Here is a 17570-nt window from a genome sequence, read left to right on the forward strand (position 1 = left end):
AATCTAAAAAACAAACAAACAAACAAAACAAAAAACACACACACACATGAAATTTGGGCAAAAGCCATCATGGTGCACACATGCAGAGGGACAGTAAGCATCTTCATCATGGAACCTTAACATTTAACCTTGATAATGACCTAAAGCGGGGTAACATTTGAGTGAGTTTACAAACCAATACTGAGAGCATTCATTTCATTGAAAAGAAAGTAAACCTTTGCAAAATGACCTTCAGATCTTCCTTCTTGGTCTCAATCTGCAGATACAGTCTGTCTGTGTGGGGACCTAAAGACAGCTGGGCTTAAGAATCTGAATACTTTATTAATCCCTAAGGAAATTTTGTGCATTACAGTTTCTCCAAGACAGTATCAGACTAAAATATTTAAACGATACAATACAATTCTGAATATGCCTGTTCACAGGGGTGAAAACGAGAAAAGAGCTCATATGCACTCATAACACACAAAACAGAAAAGGTAATATGAATTTAACTTGAAAAATGACCCAGCGATTTTACTGGCACATCAACGCCCTCATCCTGTTTCAATGAACTGCTGGAAGATCACCTGATTTTTCTCCAACACAAACAAAGTACAGTTTATAAAGTTCATGTTTATTCAAGGCTTTGCCAGTAAAGAAATGTAATCCATTTATGTTTGAATATGGGAGAGGATCTAACATCAGCCCTGCCATGAACAAAGAAACTTTATTGTTTAATCCTGAGGTGTCTAAGACATCATTGGTGATGCCCCTAATCCTGACCTCTAAGAAAATGCAAAATCTATTTTCAGTTGTTCCCCAGAATCAGCTTGCATGGGGAGCTGTCATTCTAAATGATTATTTAAAAGTGTTTACATAAAAAAAAAAAAACATAGAGTTAGGGTTTTAGACTAGGTTGAAGTCTTCATGACATCAGAGCAAAAACTAAAGTAGTTCAGAAAAGACGGATTAGCTATAACTTTCCAACATCATGACTGTGTGACTACCTAACAGAAAATGACAATTACTTCACACGTCCACATCTATATCTTTACAACTGCTCAGCCACAGTAATTAGCTACATACATCCCTGAACATGGACAAATGTCAGCAGGCATTTTTTTTTTAAGTAAGGGAGAATTTAAATTAAAAAGAGATGAAAAGAAAAAAACTTAAAGTTAGTTAAAAAAATGTACACACCAGTTATGTTTTTTGTGTTTATCATGTCTTTAATTGCTGAATCAATGTTATCCCACTAGATTTCACGTTCTACCTTTAGATGGAGCATAACACTCAGGAGGAACGCAAAGCCCTTTGAGAATGAGGGTTTCTACAAAAAACGTTTTTTCATGGGCTTCCCGGTGTCACCTATTGTAGTCCGTCTTTACATACAGGAAGTGGGAAGTCAGGCTGATTTGAAAGTCCACTATTATGTCCACTATGAACGACTACCCTTGAACAGAGCAGGTGGTTTATGACACCAACTGTCTGCCATCTATAATCCAGTTTTGAGATCCCTTCCCAAACACTTTAATGCCCACTCACATCTTGTATAAGATGATCTCAATAAGTCGAGTCTTCAAGAAGTCCAGTCACTTTTCTTTCCAAACTCCTTAATTACGATGACCTGAATGACTGAAAACTACACAGTCACAGTAATCGAGACCACTATGGTTACATTTTAAAATGCTCAAAAAGGAGGTGCCGCAGAGTACAACCACAGGACAATTAAACTTCTGATTAGCTAACCCACATTGCACCCTTGACATGTCACAAGACGGTGACAGGATTTGCCTGTTGTTAGCATTAGAGATTATCTGTACTCAAATCTAATGATTATTCAGCTTGAACATCACCTATTTGCTCTTGTTATTTATTTTACTGACTTTCTGAGAACTTGTTTAACCATCAAGAAGAGTGTATATCAAAATAGAAAACCATTTGCAATGAGCTGTTTCATGCTGAATTCGAAATACTTTCAAGCAAATATTTCTGTGAAATGAAAATTTGAATAGTTTGTCCTTACAAAAGCTCCTTTTTTCTTCAATTTCATTTTATACTATGCAGAGTACATCCATGTCTGAGACATAAATTATTTGCTGTTTTAAAGGAGTGGTGTTGCTGCCACCATCGTTGACATCGTTGGCAGGCAAAGGACAAAGGTGGACAATAGAAAGAGAAAGAGGACTTTAAGTGCAGCAAAGGAAATGTTTACATATCAGCTAACTGTAGGACCATAGTAGACCAAGCAAATAAGTGGATGAGTCTTAGCTATATACTTTATGAAAAAGGAAAGTTTTACACCTAATCTTAAAAATTAAATTTAACAGTCAAAAAAGAGAAGCCAATATAGGATATAAGATTCTCTCTCTTTCTAGTCCCTATCAGCACTCTTGGATAAACCAAATATATTTAAGTTAATGCCTTTTTAGGAAAGACTGATAATACAAATTAGTCAAGATGAAAAGAAAACAAGTTGTTCTGTTCTCACTAAGCGTTGTCCTCGTGAATGTAGACTCAGCTATACAGACAGCTAAACACTCTCCTAATCAAAATCCAGGGAACAGGCCAATGTGTTGAGTTGGATGATTTAATAAGGAAAAAGTGTGAAACTGTTGACAAAACCAGAAATAAACCAATAAAAATGTTGCATCAATATACAGTATAACAAACACATATTCAAAAATATGAGCACAATATTTATCTGCTTAGTGAGTGCCCGAATAAAACATCAAATGAAATCACACTCATGATCAAAACGTTAAAGAAACCACATGACATATGAGCTAGCTTAACCTTACTAGTGTCATGGTCCTGGGTCATTTTGACCCAGTGTTCTTAGTTTTTCTGTAGTTTTGTATTTTGTTTCTTATGTCCATTGGATTGTTTGGTTTGGTATTTGGATTCCCCCCTGTGTCCATGTTTTTATTGTGGTGTTTGCTCTGGTACCGTGTTCCCATCCTATGTGTTCTGTGTTCTCCTCATCCCCTCGTATTCATCCTTCTTCTCTGCCTCTCTCTCTGCCTCTCTCTCTCCGTGCTCATCTCTGTGTACTGTGTTGTGTTTAAGGTCCACATCTTGGTGTCAGTATCGTCAGTTTCGTGTCCTCCCTGCTCGGCCATGAGTAATTGTCTTCAGCTGTGTTCCCCGTGTGTTCCCACTTCCCTCGTTACCTTCTGTGTATTTATGTCAGAGTGTCCCTTTGTTCTGTGTTGCGTCGTCCATCTAGGTTGTGTGCATTTTCCGTGTCTTCCCAGCGCCTCAGCTTTTAGTTGCTCCCAGTATAGTTTTGTATGACTTCTTATGTTCCTGTTAATAAAGACCGGCCTTTGAGTTCATCCCCGTGTGTCTAGAGCCGTGCATTTGGGTCCTCTCTTGCCTTCACACAGCCGCCGCATGACAACTAGCTTAGGTTATACATGCATTCAAATTAAATTCTAACTACAAACTATATCACGCCTTCACAACAAATAATAATGCACACAAGTGATCTCAGTGATAACAAACAATATTACTCACAGATGATGCCGTTTATCAACTTGTGAAGGCATGGATGGCAACAGATTAACGGAGGTGAAACTGCCTCTGGCTAGATCTTACAAAGTAAAAAAAATACACAAAAACAACCACTAGAGGGCAAACTGCTGCAGAACAGAAAATACCTAATGCCAGCACACTCCCCACCTGACATCCCTAGGATGTCAAACTGCACATCACTTGACAGAGTTTCTCTGCAACAGGAGTATAACTTCAGACACTGGTCTTAAGTAAAGTTTTGGAACACTGTCTCTGAAAACTTTCACCTCGACCTTCCTGACCTTTCCATCGTCACTTGGAAAAGTCCTTGTGATCAGTCCTGTGGGCCAGTCATGTCTCTTCAGTGAATTGTCTTTCATCAGAACAACGTCTCCGTCCATGAGATTAGGTCTCTCCGTTCTCCATTTCTTTCGACCTTGTAGACTACTGAGATACTCCCTTTTCCACCTCTCCCAGAATGTGTTGGCCAAGCCTTGAACCTGATGCCACTGACGTCTGAAGATATTACTATCATCAAAGTTACCAGGAGGAACAGGGAGTACAGCAATCTTCTGAGTTAGCAGCATAGCAGGAGTGAGGATGTGAGGTTCGTCTGGATCTGTGGACACTGAAGTAAGTGGTCTGGAATTGACGATTGCAGTTACCTCTGCCATAAATGTTGTCAGGACCTCATGTGTGAGCTGAAAAGACCCAAGCTTGAGGAACATTGCGTCAAGGATCCGACGTGTGACACCAATCATCCTCTCCCAGCTTCCCCCCATGTGTGAAGAGTGGGGAGGGTTAAACAGCCATACACAGCCCTGATCAGACAGGTAGTTGGACACTTCCTTGTTGTTACAGCCTTTGGAAGTGATCCCAAGCTCTCGACAGGCTCCAACAAAATTAGTACCACAGTCTGACCTTAGCTGTTTGACAGGCCCTCTAACTGCAAAGAAGCGTCTTAGAGCGTTAATGAAGCTGGATGAATCCATTGATTCGATGACCTCGATGTGTATGGCACGCACGCTCATACATGTGAAGATGATTGCCCAACGCTTACTGTTGGCTAGCCCTCCACGTGTCCTCCTTGAGGTGACACACCATGGTCCGAACACATCCAATCCAACAAAGGTGAACGGAGGATCTGTACTCAAGCGATCAGCAGGCAGGTCTGCCATTATCTGCTCCTCCTCTCTCCCACGCCATCTTCGACATGTCACACAGTTGTAGACCAAACTGCTGACAGACCGTCTTCCTCCAACAATCCAGAAACCAGCACTCCTCAAAGTGCCTTCCGTCAAGTGTCGTCCTTGATGGCAGACTTGTTCATGGCAGTGTCTGATAAGCAAGGAGGTAACATGATGTTTACCAGGCATGATAACTGGCTGACCCTCTTCTGCTGTGAGCTGTGACTTTTTCAGTCGTCCTCCGACGCGGAGAAGACCTTCAGAATCAATGAAAGGACAAAGCTTGCTGAGAGAGCACTGTTTAGGGACCTGACCTCCCTTTTGTAAGCAGTGTATTTCTTCTGAATAGACCTGCCTTTGGACAGCAAGAAGAATTCTGATCCTTGCATGATGCAGCTGGTCTGGACTGAAAAGCAGCTTGCAGTTGTGCCAACCGTGGCAAGGACCTTCTTTTGCTGCCCTTGTAAAGGAGTAAGCAATGTGGCAGAGCCTGGCAATAGCTCTGGTGAGTGACCTCCAACTTGAAAATCGCTCAAAGCGTTTACTGCCCAGCTGAAATGACAAATTTGTGGCACAAGTCACTACTTCTGGACGTAGTTCCACATCTGTTGCGGGTTCAACTAGGCTGAAAGCTTCCTGTTTTAAGTGACAATGTTGCTTGTCTACAAGAAAGGCTGGTCCAGACAACCAGGAGGAAGCTGCAAGCTGGTTAGCTGGAATCGCTCTAGTTGCCTGGTCAGCTGGGTTGACATCAGAAGGAACATAGTTCCATTGGCTTTTGTTGGTTGAACGTCTGATCCTTTGTACCCTGTTATGAACATAGACGTAGAACCGTCTAGAGTCATTAAATATATACCCAAGCACTACTTTACTGTCTGAGAAAAGCTTGATGTCGTCTACCTGAATGTCCAACTCTGCAGACATAACCTCTGCCAGTTCCACTGCAAGAACGGCTGCACAGAGCTCAAGCCTTGGGATGGTGATGTCAGGCTTAGGTGCCAACTTTGTTTTCCCAAACAGGAATCCAACTTCGCTATGTCCTGCAGCATCTGTGACTCTCAGATAAGCAACAGCAGCAATAGCTTTGGTAGATGCATCACAAAAGATACAGATCTCCTTGCTCTGAGCTGTGGAGAGTGGGACCATTGTGTAGGCCCTTGGGATCTTCAACTCTCTTAGGTCTTGAAGAGATGTGCACCACCTCTGCCACTGTTCAAGCTTTTCTCGGGGCAGTGGTGCATCCCAGTCACAAGTCTCAGTAGTGAGTTCTCTCAAAATGAGGCGGCCCTGAACACTGAAGGGAGCAGCGAACCCCAACGGGTCAAATAAGCTGTTGATAGTAGACAACACACCCCGACGTGTAAAGGGTTTTTCTGCGCAGTCCACATGGAAAGTTAGAGTATCTGTAGCAAGATCCCACCCAAGACCCAGGCTGCGCTGCATGGGAGGGGAGTCCTGACCCACGTCCAGGTCTTGCAGGTTGCTAGCAAGATCTTCAGCTGGAAATGCCCTCATGACCTCAACACTGTTAGACACAATCTTGTGTAGTCTGAGGTTGGATTGCGCTAGCATGTCTTGTGCACCTTTCAGCACTTTGATGGCATCTTCTGCACCGAGGAAAGATTTCAGGCCATCATCAACATAGAAATGTCTGTGCACAAAGCTCCGCACTTCGGGTCCATAGTCCTCTTCACCCTCCATAGCCGTCCTCTTCAGGCCATAAATGGCCACAGCTGGCGAGGGACAGTTACCAAACACATGAACCCTCATGCGGTACTCCAGCACTTTGTCATCAAGTTGGTGGTTACGAAACCACAAGAATCGGAGGTGGTCCCGATGATCCTCCCTCACTAGGAAACTGTGGAACATCTGTTGAATGTCTGTCATCACAGCCACTGGGTCCATTCTGAAACGCATGAGAACCCCAATTAGGGTGTTGTTGAGGTCCGGGCCTTGTAAGAGCACATCATTCAATGAGATGCCTTTGAACTGTGCGCTTGAATCAAAGACGATCCTTATTTTTCCCGGTTTCTGGGGGTGATAGACACCAAAGGAAGGTAAATACCAATACTCTTTGTCAGGCTCTGGTGGAGGAGCTGGCTCGGCGTGTCCATTTTTGAAAATATCCTCCATGAAATCTATGAAATGATGTTTCATCTCCGGTTTCCTATTCAAGGTACGGCGAAGTGACATCAGTCGGCTGAGGGCTTGCTTTCGATTATTTGGTAAACGTGGTCTTGGACTACGAAATGGCAGGGGAGCCACCCAGCTGTTGGAATCATCTTTCTTGAACTCCTTGTTCATGATCTGCAGGAAGATTTCATCTTCGATGGAGGGTGCCAGCTTATCATCCTCTTTTGAATGGCTGAAGACCAGCTCACCTAAGCTTGGCTGACTGGAAGTCAGTGTGTCAGGGGATATTAGCTGTTCCTCTATGAACTTTTCTTTGCAGATGATCCTGTTCTCACAAGGCTTGAAGTAGCTTGGTCGTCCATTCTCAAGGACATTGGTCTTGAATGTGTTGACAGTCGGCCGGTGAGCCCCACCGAGACAGACGTCACCGACTATTACCCAACCCAGGTCCACTTGTTGGGCATAAGGTTCGTTGTGACGGCCGTTACGCTGACTGCGCACTTTGTGAACTCTGATGATGTCCCTCCCAAGTAACAAAAGTATCTCAGCTGACGCATCAAGAGGAGGGATCCTGTCAGCAATACACCTGAGATGCTTGTGGCTTTGGGCGGCTTCTGGAGTAGGGATTTCGTCCCTATTATTGGGAATCAGGTTGCACTCAATAAGAGTCGGCAATGATAAGTGCAGCTGTCCATCAGCTGACTCCACCATAAATCCAGAGGCCCTTCTTCCAGCAGTCTCGGTGATTCCTGAGCATGTTTTGAGGGTATAGGGGGAAGCCTCACCCTGGATGTCAAACATGTCAAAGAATGCTGATCTGGCTAGCGACACATTGCTTTGGTCATCCAGCATCACGTATGTCCTCACCTTTTGGTCTGGGTGACCCTTGGGATACACACTGACCAGACAGATTTTGGAACATGATTTACCTTTAAGACCCTCACCACACACGGCTGTGCATGAAGAGGCTGCTATGTCAGTGACACACTCGGTAGGCTCCCCACCATGCTCTGCAGAAGGTGGTCTGGAACTTGGAGCCCAAGGTGCCGGTCCAGGATGGAGTGCTGCGATGTGCCGGTCGCTGTCACACTCAGAGCAGTGGGTGTCAGCTTTACACTCTTTAGCTTGGTGAGTTGCTGAAGCACAACATTTAAAACATATGGAGTGCTCCACCAGGAAGCGTCTTCGCTCTGCAAGTGATCTTTCTCGAAAGCCTCGGCATTTCCTGAGGGAGTGAGGTTTCTTGTGGAGAGGACACTCTCTGTCTAGATCAACGGTGAGTCCTTTGGAGGACTGAGAGGTGGGGGGGTTTCCTACCTCAGTTTTACTTACGGATAAAGGAGGTTTGGATTTCCATTGTTTGGAGAAGGATCCGTCACCTTTGAACACAGCTGAACTGAAGTTAGCAAAAGCAAAGCTAGGATCATTTCTCATCTCTGCATGGTTATACACGAAGTCCACAAAAAATGAGAAAGGGGGATATGGAACTTGGTGCTCCCTCTTATAGCGAGACCCCTGAGTTATCCACTGTTCTTGGACATTGTGGGGCAGTTTCTCCGCTATAGGGTTTATTCCCCTTGCAGTGTCTAGAAAGCTGAGCCCTGGGAAATATCCCTCTTGCTTAGCAGCCTCGATCTCTAGGAGCAGGTCTCCGAGTTCTTGAAGCTTCTGGTGATCTCTATTTGAAAGCTTTGGGAAGTGGTTCAATCTATCGAAGAGAGAAGCTTCAATGGCCTCTGGAGAGCCATAACACTTGTCCAGCCTTCGCCAAAGCATGTTCAAACCCATGAATGGATTGTTGACATAAACTGCCCTTATCCTCTTGGCGTGGTGTAGCGACTCCCCACCAAGCCACTTAATGAGCAGGTCCAGCTCTTCACTAGGTTTGAGGCTAAGTCCCTCCACAGCGTTAACAAAGCTAGATTTCCATGACAGATAACTAGCAGGCTGGTTATCAAACACTTTTAATCCAGCTGTGACAAGGTCTCGACGCGCCAGATATACAGCTACCTCAGATACACCTTGAGCCTCCAGTGGTGAGCGGGGTGGAAGTTGGTTTGTCGAGTCTGTGCAGCGATGTGTGTGCATGGAGGGGACATCTCTATCTGTGTTAAAAGACAGAGGGTCAGGGCGATTCTTTCTCTGGTTGCCTGGGTGCAGGCCTTCAGCCGAGCAAGCAGAAGCATACGACTGTTGTGGGTCACGACTGACGCGATGAACTTCGATATCTGGGAGGTGTCTGTGTTGTGGTACAGAAGCAGCAGCCTGTGTTTCTTTCTCATTTTGAGCTAAAGCATAACTCTGCCCTGAAGAGAAATGTGCTTGGATGAACTCACCAGTTCGCTGTAATGACTGCTTCGTTGCTTGAGCATGACTGGCTTTACTCCCAAGGTCCCAGTTGTCTAAATCCGCAGCAGCCTCAAACACTTGAGCCTCTGCTGAGGCAGCGTCAGCTTCACACTCTTCTTTTAGTGCATTCAATGTAGCCTCTATGCGTGCTTTCTCCACTTGCATGTCTATTTGACATTTTGCATAGGCTGCTTGCGTGCGTGCAGCTTCCGCCTTGGCACGAGCTTTAGCAGCAGCGGCACTAGCTGAAGATTTATTTGAGCTTTGCTTGGAAAATGCAGCTGAGGCAGCACACTCTGACCTAACCTCCAGGCTCTGAATATCGGCGTCAATAGGGTTTGAGCTGGACATCGTTTAATACAGGCAGGTGAATGGGTCTTCAAATCCCGTAAAAAGATACAGAAGAAGTGAACGTAGCCTCTTTGATGTTTTTCTTCTACTTACTGGTTACTGGTGGCGAAGAAATAGGCTGCTGAGATTCCTTCAAAGCTTGATGTGATGGTCCATCTTTTCATTGTTCTGTCCTCACTAAGCGTTGTCCTCGTGAACGTAGACTCAGCTATACAGACAGCTAAACACTCTCCTAATCAAAATCCAGGGAACAGGCCAATGTGTTGAGTTGGATGATTTAATAAGGAAAAAGTGTGAAACTGTTGACAAAACCAGAAATAAACCAATAAAAATGTTGCATCAATATACAGTATAACAAACACATATTCAAAAATATGAGCACAATATTTATCTGCTTAGTGAGTGCCCGAATAAAACATCAAATGAAATCACACTCATGATCAAAACGTTAAAGAAACCACATGACATATGAGCTAGCTTAACCTTACTAGCTTAGGTTATACATGCATTCAAATTAAATTCTAACTACAAACTATATCACGCCTTCACAACAAATAATAATGCACACAAGTTGTCTCAGTGATAACAAACAATATTACTCACAGATGATGCCGTTTATCAACTTGTGAAGGCATGGATGGCAACAGATTAACGGAGGTGAAACTGCCTCTGGCTAGATCTTACAAAGTAAAAAAAAATACACAAAAACAACCACTAGAGGGCAAACTGCTGCAGAACAGAAAATACCTAATGCCAGCACACAAGTCCATCACTGAAGTAATAACTAAGACGTAAAAAGCTATTTTTTCAGCATCACCCTAAAGTGAAGATGCTTTTTTTATAGACATTGCATAAATGGAAGAAAGCAGTCCTACATATTCGTTTAATATATGCGTTAAGGGACATATCCTGGTCACAATAAAATAAAATAAAGTGTAGTATGAAGTTTGTATTCCTGTTTAGATCATGTTACAGTATGGCACACAGCCATTTAAAAATATGTTTCATTTCCAGCAGGTGGCAACAGTGTGAAAAAAAAGGTGCATAGAAACTCTGCAACCATTTTTTATGGATTGTTCTCCTGCTGCTGTTCATTTGATAACACATTAAAATTTACTTAAATTAAATCAAAACCTGCTGAGCAAAAATGCAAAAATGAATAAATCTTCTCAGGCTGTTGGCTTAGCATGCATGTTCTGGATGGCACAGTTAAGCAGCATCTGGGGTAAGTTCTTTTTTTGATTTTACTTACTGTCACTTATGAAAAATGCACTTACTGCACTAGATTTGTTGGCAAACTCAAAATCTCAATTTTAGAAGACAAATACTGATAACTGTGGCAAATAATTGATTATTAATAAAAGTTTTTCCTTCAGACGCCAAAAAAATAAGCAGACCCCCTGTCTGAGAAGATTTACCACAGTAGCTAATCAGTTTAAACTCTAGTTTGCTGTGTTCCTCCATGCTTTGTTTATGTGTTTGCTCACACAGCACTGAGCAGAGATCCCCCACCCCCAGCTAAACATCCCAACACTGTTAGTATGCAAATGACCCAGTGTCAGGTTTCATCAAAGTCAGCAACTGGTGAGATTACTAACAGGATAAAGGAGAGTGGAGCTGTTCAGTTGCAAACAAGTTTAGTTCCCTGCAAAACAAACAAGCTTAAAACATGACAAAAAAGAAATAACTTAAAATGTTTTGTTCTCAATCCGTTGTGGTTGGTTATGTTGAGAGGTCTTATTTTAGTCTTACCTTATTTTGCAAATTTATTTGAGAGTTAGTCAATCCAATGAAAATACATTTCGGCATTATTATTATTATTATTTTGTTGTTATTATGATCCTTTGTTCTAGTTTATGCTGACTGTGTGTTTGGGTTTACACCCTTTGGTTCTGCACACCCTCTGTTTTGTGTCTGCCCATGTGTTCCCTCTGTTCTGTCTGTACCGCATCTCTGAGTCCAGTCTGTGCATTTCCTGTTTTATTTTGAAGGTCTATGTCTTACGTCAGTGTATTCAATTTTACTTCTCCCTGTCTCGTTAGCCCTTATTTCTCCCAGCTTCATCTCACTCCTGTTTACCATTCCCTAATTAGGTCTCTGTGTATATAAGCCCTGTGTGTTCCTTTGGTCGCTGTCGCACTGTTAATGTCTGCTCACCTGCAAACAACTCTGTGGGTTCTGTTTACCTGTTTTGCTTGCCTCTTAGTTTATTTTCCCCCAGTATAGTTAATCTCCTCAATCTGCAACCTGCAATAAAGCTGTTTATTTCGTTCACCTTTGCCTCAGTGAGTCCTGCATTTTTTGGTCCTGCACACAGCCATGACAAATTTTATGTTGATGGTTGTAAAGATCTGGGCCCTGTTTCAGAAAGCCGGTTTAGTGCAAACTCTGAGTAAGTATACCCTGAGTTAACGAAAACTCTGGGTTTTCGGTTTCACAAAGCGAGTTCAGCTGAAGCCTGAGTGAGTCACTATGACGACACACTCCGTGAAGCTAACCTGCCCCCTAGCAGGTTTACTACAACTAACCCTGACTGTCCCCGCCTCTTTGTCGGAAACCTGACAGTAGGAAGTGTCAGACATGGCGTGTCCCTTCCTTGAAGAGCCAGTAGATCTTGAAGCCCAAATACTCCGCAGAGCTCTCCGCCGGGAGAGAGTGATCAGAGCGCGTATGGACATTTTATCATTACCTGATGATTTCCTGTGCGAACGTTACCGTTTCTCAGCACAATCAATAAGTTATTTGGATAACATCCTCAGGCCATATATTGCGCATGTGACACATCGCGGACATTCTCTCAGTTCTGTACATATTATTTGTATTGCACTTCGGTTTTTTGCAAACGGGAGCTTTCTGTATAATATTGGTGATGCTGAGCACGTTCCCAAGGCTACCGTCTGTCGGGCAGTCAGGAATGTTACAGTTGCACTGAAACGTCTCCTGTACTCGTCTGTGGTGTTCCCCGGTCATAGACCCACAAGATTTATCAAAGAGGGATTCCACAAAATTGCAGGTAGCAGGATGAACAAAACTTAATACATGATGTGGTGATGAACTACTACTTAAATTTTACATTTATTTTCGCGGTTCCCAGGCGTGATTGGCTGTATAGATGGCACTCACATTCCAATCATTGCTCCTTCAGTAAATGAAGGAGACTATGTGAACAGGAAGTCTTTCCACAGCATTAATGTACAGGTACATAGTTCCCTGTAGCATTTCAAACTAACAAATTATTTCATTATAGTAATGGATGCTAATTTGTGTTCTCTGCACTGTGAAGATCATATGTGATGCTGCCAACATTATCACAAATGTGGAAGCCAAGTGGCCAGGCTCTGTGAGTGGTGGTGGTGGAGGACCCCCACCTGTTTTTCGGGCCTCCGCTTTTTTTCTAGTGGCCATAATGGGTCACATTTGAGCATACAGAGTAAGCAAATATGTACTTATAATGTGCTCAGATAATTTCAATAAGTGCTTACAGAGGGGAAATTAATGTAGCCTCTAACTGCAATTGATTTACATAGGACAAACAGACCAAGCACTATGGCTCATAATACAATTACACCTTACCTGTTTGGACTATATTTTTATATTTCATTTTTTTCTTGCTGCCAGGAACGTTTGGGGCCTGTTGGGTTGCACCTGCGCTCAAATCACATCACAAAATAAAAGGTATAAAATACAAAATAAAATATAATTAAATAACGTGTTAAATGGGTGGAAATCCCTAGATCAATGTTTAAATTAACACTCACGCATTGACTCTGTCGGCTATGTTTTGCCATGCATGCTCCCTTTCTTTTGCAGCTGAGGCTGTGTTACTTTTTTTCTGCAAAATTTGCATGTTATCAGCATATGCTGCCATCAGAATTTCGGCCTCAAGCGCTGTAAAATACATTGACCGCGCCTTCTTTCCCTCCTTCTCCATGGTAATTCGCTTAATCTGTGCTCCACTAATCAGGGCTTTATGTATCCTCGTGCGCGCGCTTAACTTGGGGTTAAAGCAACTCCGCGTTGATTGAACTAATTGTTATCAGCCTTTCTGAAACCGAATATTCCGAGTTGGACAGTTCGGGGTTACTCAACCCTGAGTATCGTTTTTCACTCTGAGTTTTCTGAACCGGCTTCCTGAAATAGGGCCCTGGATGGATATTTTGGGGGGTTTTTCATTCAATTTTTTTCAGTTTTATTTTTCAAGACTTGGTGAATTTACTTTTTTTTTTATAACTTGGCCTACCCTTCTTAGTTTCGTTAATATTGGCAACAGTGGGAAGTGTATTGTTGGGTTTGAATATATTTTATATAGGCCAGCCAATCAAGGTACATGTCATGTTTTTAGTTGTTATAATTTGTCGAGAGATTGTTTTATTTTTCAGTTTTCCCCTGAGGAATTGCCACCTTAGCGTGGTCAGGGGGGTTGTGTGGCTCAGTGTCCCTAAGAGCTAGATCGGCAGAAGCTTAGGGCCAAGCTGGTCAGGTCTTAGAGTAGAGGCCTGACAAAGTGCAATCTGATTACACAACAAAAGCAGTTTTCCAGAGCACCCCACCATCACCTCTTTCCTGCCTCTGTTACCACCATGTGTCCCCATTACATTTCTGTCTGCCTCCTCATACATGCCTGTCTAGAACGGACCCAGATCTACATACATCCACTTCTCAAACTAAAATAAAAATTACCTATTAATCTTTAAATAACAATGTTATTGTCAGAGGCTGAGTCTGAGACCCAGCATTTTGTGTTTATTTTTGTATTTGTGACCTCTGATATTATATTGAAAATTTGTTAAGTTCTTGTGTTGGTATCTTCAGTTAGGATTTAGTTGAGTTTTATTCTAGTTTAGGTTTACATCTATATCCCCTTGTGTGAATCTGCCCTTGCCTTCTCTGTCAGTATGTCATGTATTTCTGGTTTATATGTTTCATGTTGTCAAGCCAGTGTTGTCATGTGTACTGTTATTTTGAAAGTCTCGTTTCTATGTTCAGTGTGCTTAGTGTTACTTTTCTCTGTGGTGTCATGGTGCTCTGGAATCCTATAACTCATACGTCTCACAGACGCTCCATCCTTTAATATAATGTCATGTTCAATAACATCAGTCCTCCCACCCCAGAGCTGCATAACTCTTTCACCTGAAGCTGTTTTTCTTCTAAAAGGTGATTAAGGTCCAAATGCTGGAGCACACCTGAAGGAAGATACTGCTCCTCTACCTCTTCCTCCTCATGAATCTCCCTTATCAAAAAAACTTCTGCTCTCTTCGGCCTCTCCACCCACCCCTTCAGGAGATTTACATGCAAAACTCTACTGGAGCGAGAGTGACCTGGAGTTGCCACCCGATAGGTGGTAGCTCCCAGTTTCTGCTGAATCTTGCCATTTAGCTAACAGCTTACTGTCATCACTTGGAAGTACCTTTTGTCCAGGTTCAAATGACCTCTCCCGAGCTGACCGATCATACCAGACCTTCTGATGTTGCTGGGCAGCTACCATATGAGCTTGGGCAAGCTCAGTCATCTTCTCAAGTCGCTCCCTCATCTGTATAACATATGAGATGACATTAGTAGCCCCTGCCCCTCTCCGGTCACCCTCCCACATTTCTTTTAACAAAGAGAGGGGCCCCCTTACTTCATGACCATATAACAGTTCAAAAGATGAGAAGCCAGTAGAAGCTTGGGGTACTTCTCTATACGCAAAGAGGAGGTAAGGCAGCCACTGATCCCAGTCAGTACCAGTGTCATTCACAAACTTGCGCAACATCTGCTTCAGGGTCTGGTTAAAGCACTCAGTCAGGCCATCTGTTTGAGGATGGTATGGAGTAGTCCTTAGCCCTTTGATGCCAAGAAGCTGGTAGACCTGCTTTAATAAAGTTGACATAAAATTAGTCCCACGGTCTGTCAGGATCTCACGAGGGAATCTCACCCTTGAGAAAAATTTCACGACACAAAAAGCCACAGACTTGGCCTTTATAGATTTCAGAGGAAAAACTTCAGGGTACTTTGTGGCATAATCAGTTATTACCAGCATGTAACAGTTTCCTGCCCTGCTTTTCTCAACAGGTCCAACAACATCCATCGTCAACCGTTCAAATGGGGTGCTAATAACTGGCAAAGGCTGAAGTGGAGCTCTGGAGGGGGTTTTGATGGAAGTCTTTTGGCACTGAAGGTAGCTTTTACAAAATTGGGCCACGTCAGCACGCAGGCCCGGTCAGTGGAAATGCTTCCTAATGCGAGCCATGGTTTTATGCTTCCCTAAATGTCCTGCCCACGGCACAGAGTGCCCCAAATTCAGTACCACCTCCCCGACTCCACTAGGAACCATCAGCTGTACCTGTGATCTTTGCCGGCGATAAAGAATGCCATCTTTCAGAAAAAAATCCTGACTGCTGTTAATATCTGGTTCCATCTCATGTCCTTGCTTTTTGGCTTTTCTGAAAAAAGGGTGCTAATACCGGATCATTGTGTTGCATTTCAGGGATATTAGCTGGGACTTTAAAGTCCAAAGATATTTCAGGCTCACAGACGGGAGATGCTTTCACAATAGTATGATGAAATTTCTCTCGCCTTCTCTCCATGCGGGACTTGCGCAACTTCCCGGGTGCTGTCTCTAATTCTGCTTCATAAAATGGCAGAGCACTAAGGGTCTGAGTGGCATCTTCTGGCTTCATAGCTTGAGCCCTAGTTACTGCAACATTGCATGTGTGGCTATAATCCAAAAGGTCAAACAGCACAGGTAGATCTTGGCCTAATATAACAGGGAATGGAAAATTATCAGCAACCCCAATATTCAGGAGATAAACCTGTCCTTGCACCTTGATGTATAGGTCCGCTGTTGGATAACGCTTTTCATCTCCATGAACACAACAAACAGGAATCGTCTCAGTCATATTAATACTATTTAAGGGGACAAACTATCTGTGTACAAGAGTCTGTGTGCTATCTGTATCAATTAGTGCCTTTAATGTATCACCATTAATCTCAACTGATGTCATCTTTAACCCTCTGTCTAATTTTACCTCAGAGTTATCATTGTTTCGAGGCACAAAGCACATTTGGGTTAATTTAGCTGAGTTTTCAGGGCACATGGGCTTTGTATGACCTTCCATTCCACAAAGATAGCATACCAAGGTTTTGGCCGGGGACTTCAGAGACTCATTGGGTGGGTGGCTATATGAAGCCTTACTCACATTGGCAGCTGGTCTTTGCAGGAGTGATTTCCGGCTGTCCTTTATTTTCCAAGCCATGAAGCTCCAAGGCTGTCCCTTTTTCCCTGTCGCACAAAAACATCAGCCAGCTTTGCAGCCTCTGCAGCAGAGGGTGGATTATGCTCTTTTATCCACACCTGCAACTCAGGAGATAGCATTCGTAAATATTGCTCAAGGATGATGATTTCCCCAATGTCCTGAACGGTTTTATCTTCAGGGTGGACCCATTTTACATAAAGCTCCTTCAGCCGTGAATACAACTCTTTAGGGCTTTCTGCAGGGTTTACATCAAGAGATCGAAATTTCTGCCTATAGGTCTCAGGATTGATATCATATTTATAAAGAATAGCTGCCTTAACCTTGTCATAATCCAAAGAATCATCAACATCCATATGTACATATGCACCTCTTGCTTTGCCCGTAAGCAGCGGTACAAGGTGAAAAACCCAATCATGTCTCTACCACCGACAGGCCATTACAATGCGTTCGAAGGTAATCAAAAAATGTTCAATATCATCCTCGTCGGTGAGTTTTTGTAACTTAGGCTCCAGAAAATGGGACTGGCCTGATGAACCAGTAACTGATATACTGGGACCAGCTTGAGGAAGAATGCCATCATCTGGAGATTCTGGATCAGGTGATTCAGCTGCCTGACCTTCAGGCACTGGAGAAGTGCGGGCTTGTACTTCTACCTGTAACAACTGAAACTGGTGTTGAAGTGCTTTAAAACGTTGTTCTTGCTTTGCACTTTCCTCCTTCTGTTTAGCCTCTCTGGCCTCCTGCTGGCCCATATGTGAACGGAGAAGAGAGATCAGATCCAATATCGTTGGCTCCTTACCTTGGCCCTCAGTGCTGTCTA

Source organism: Rhamphochromis sp. 'chilingali' (assembly GCF_963969265.1).
Source record: "Rhamphochromis sp. 'chilingali' genome assembly, chromosome: 1".
Classification (NCBI taxonomy): Eukaryota; Metazoa; Chordata; class Actinopteri; order Cichliformes; family Cichlidae; genus Rhamphochromis; species Rhamphochromis sp. 'chilingali'.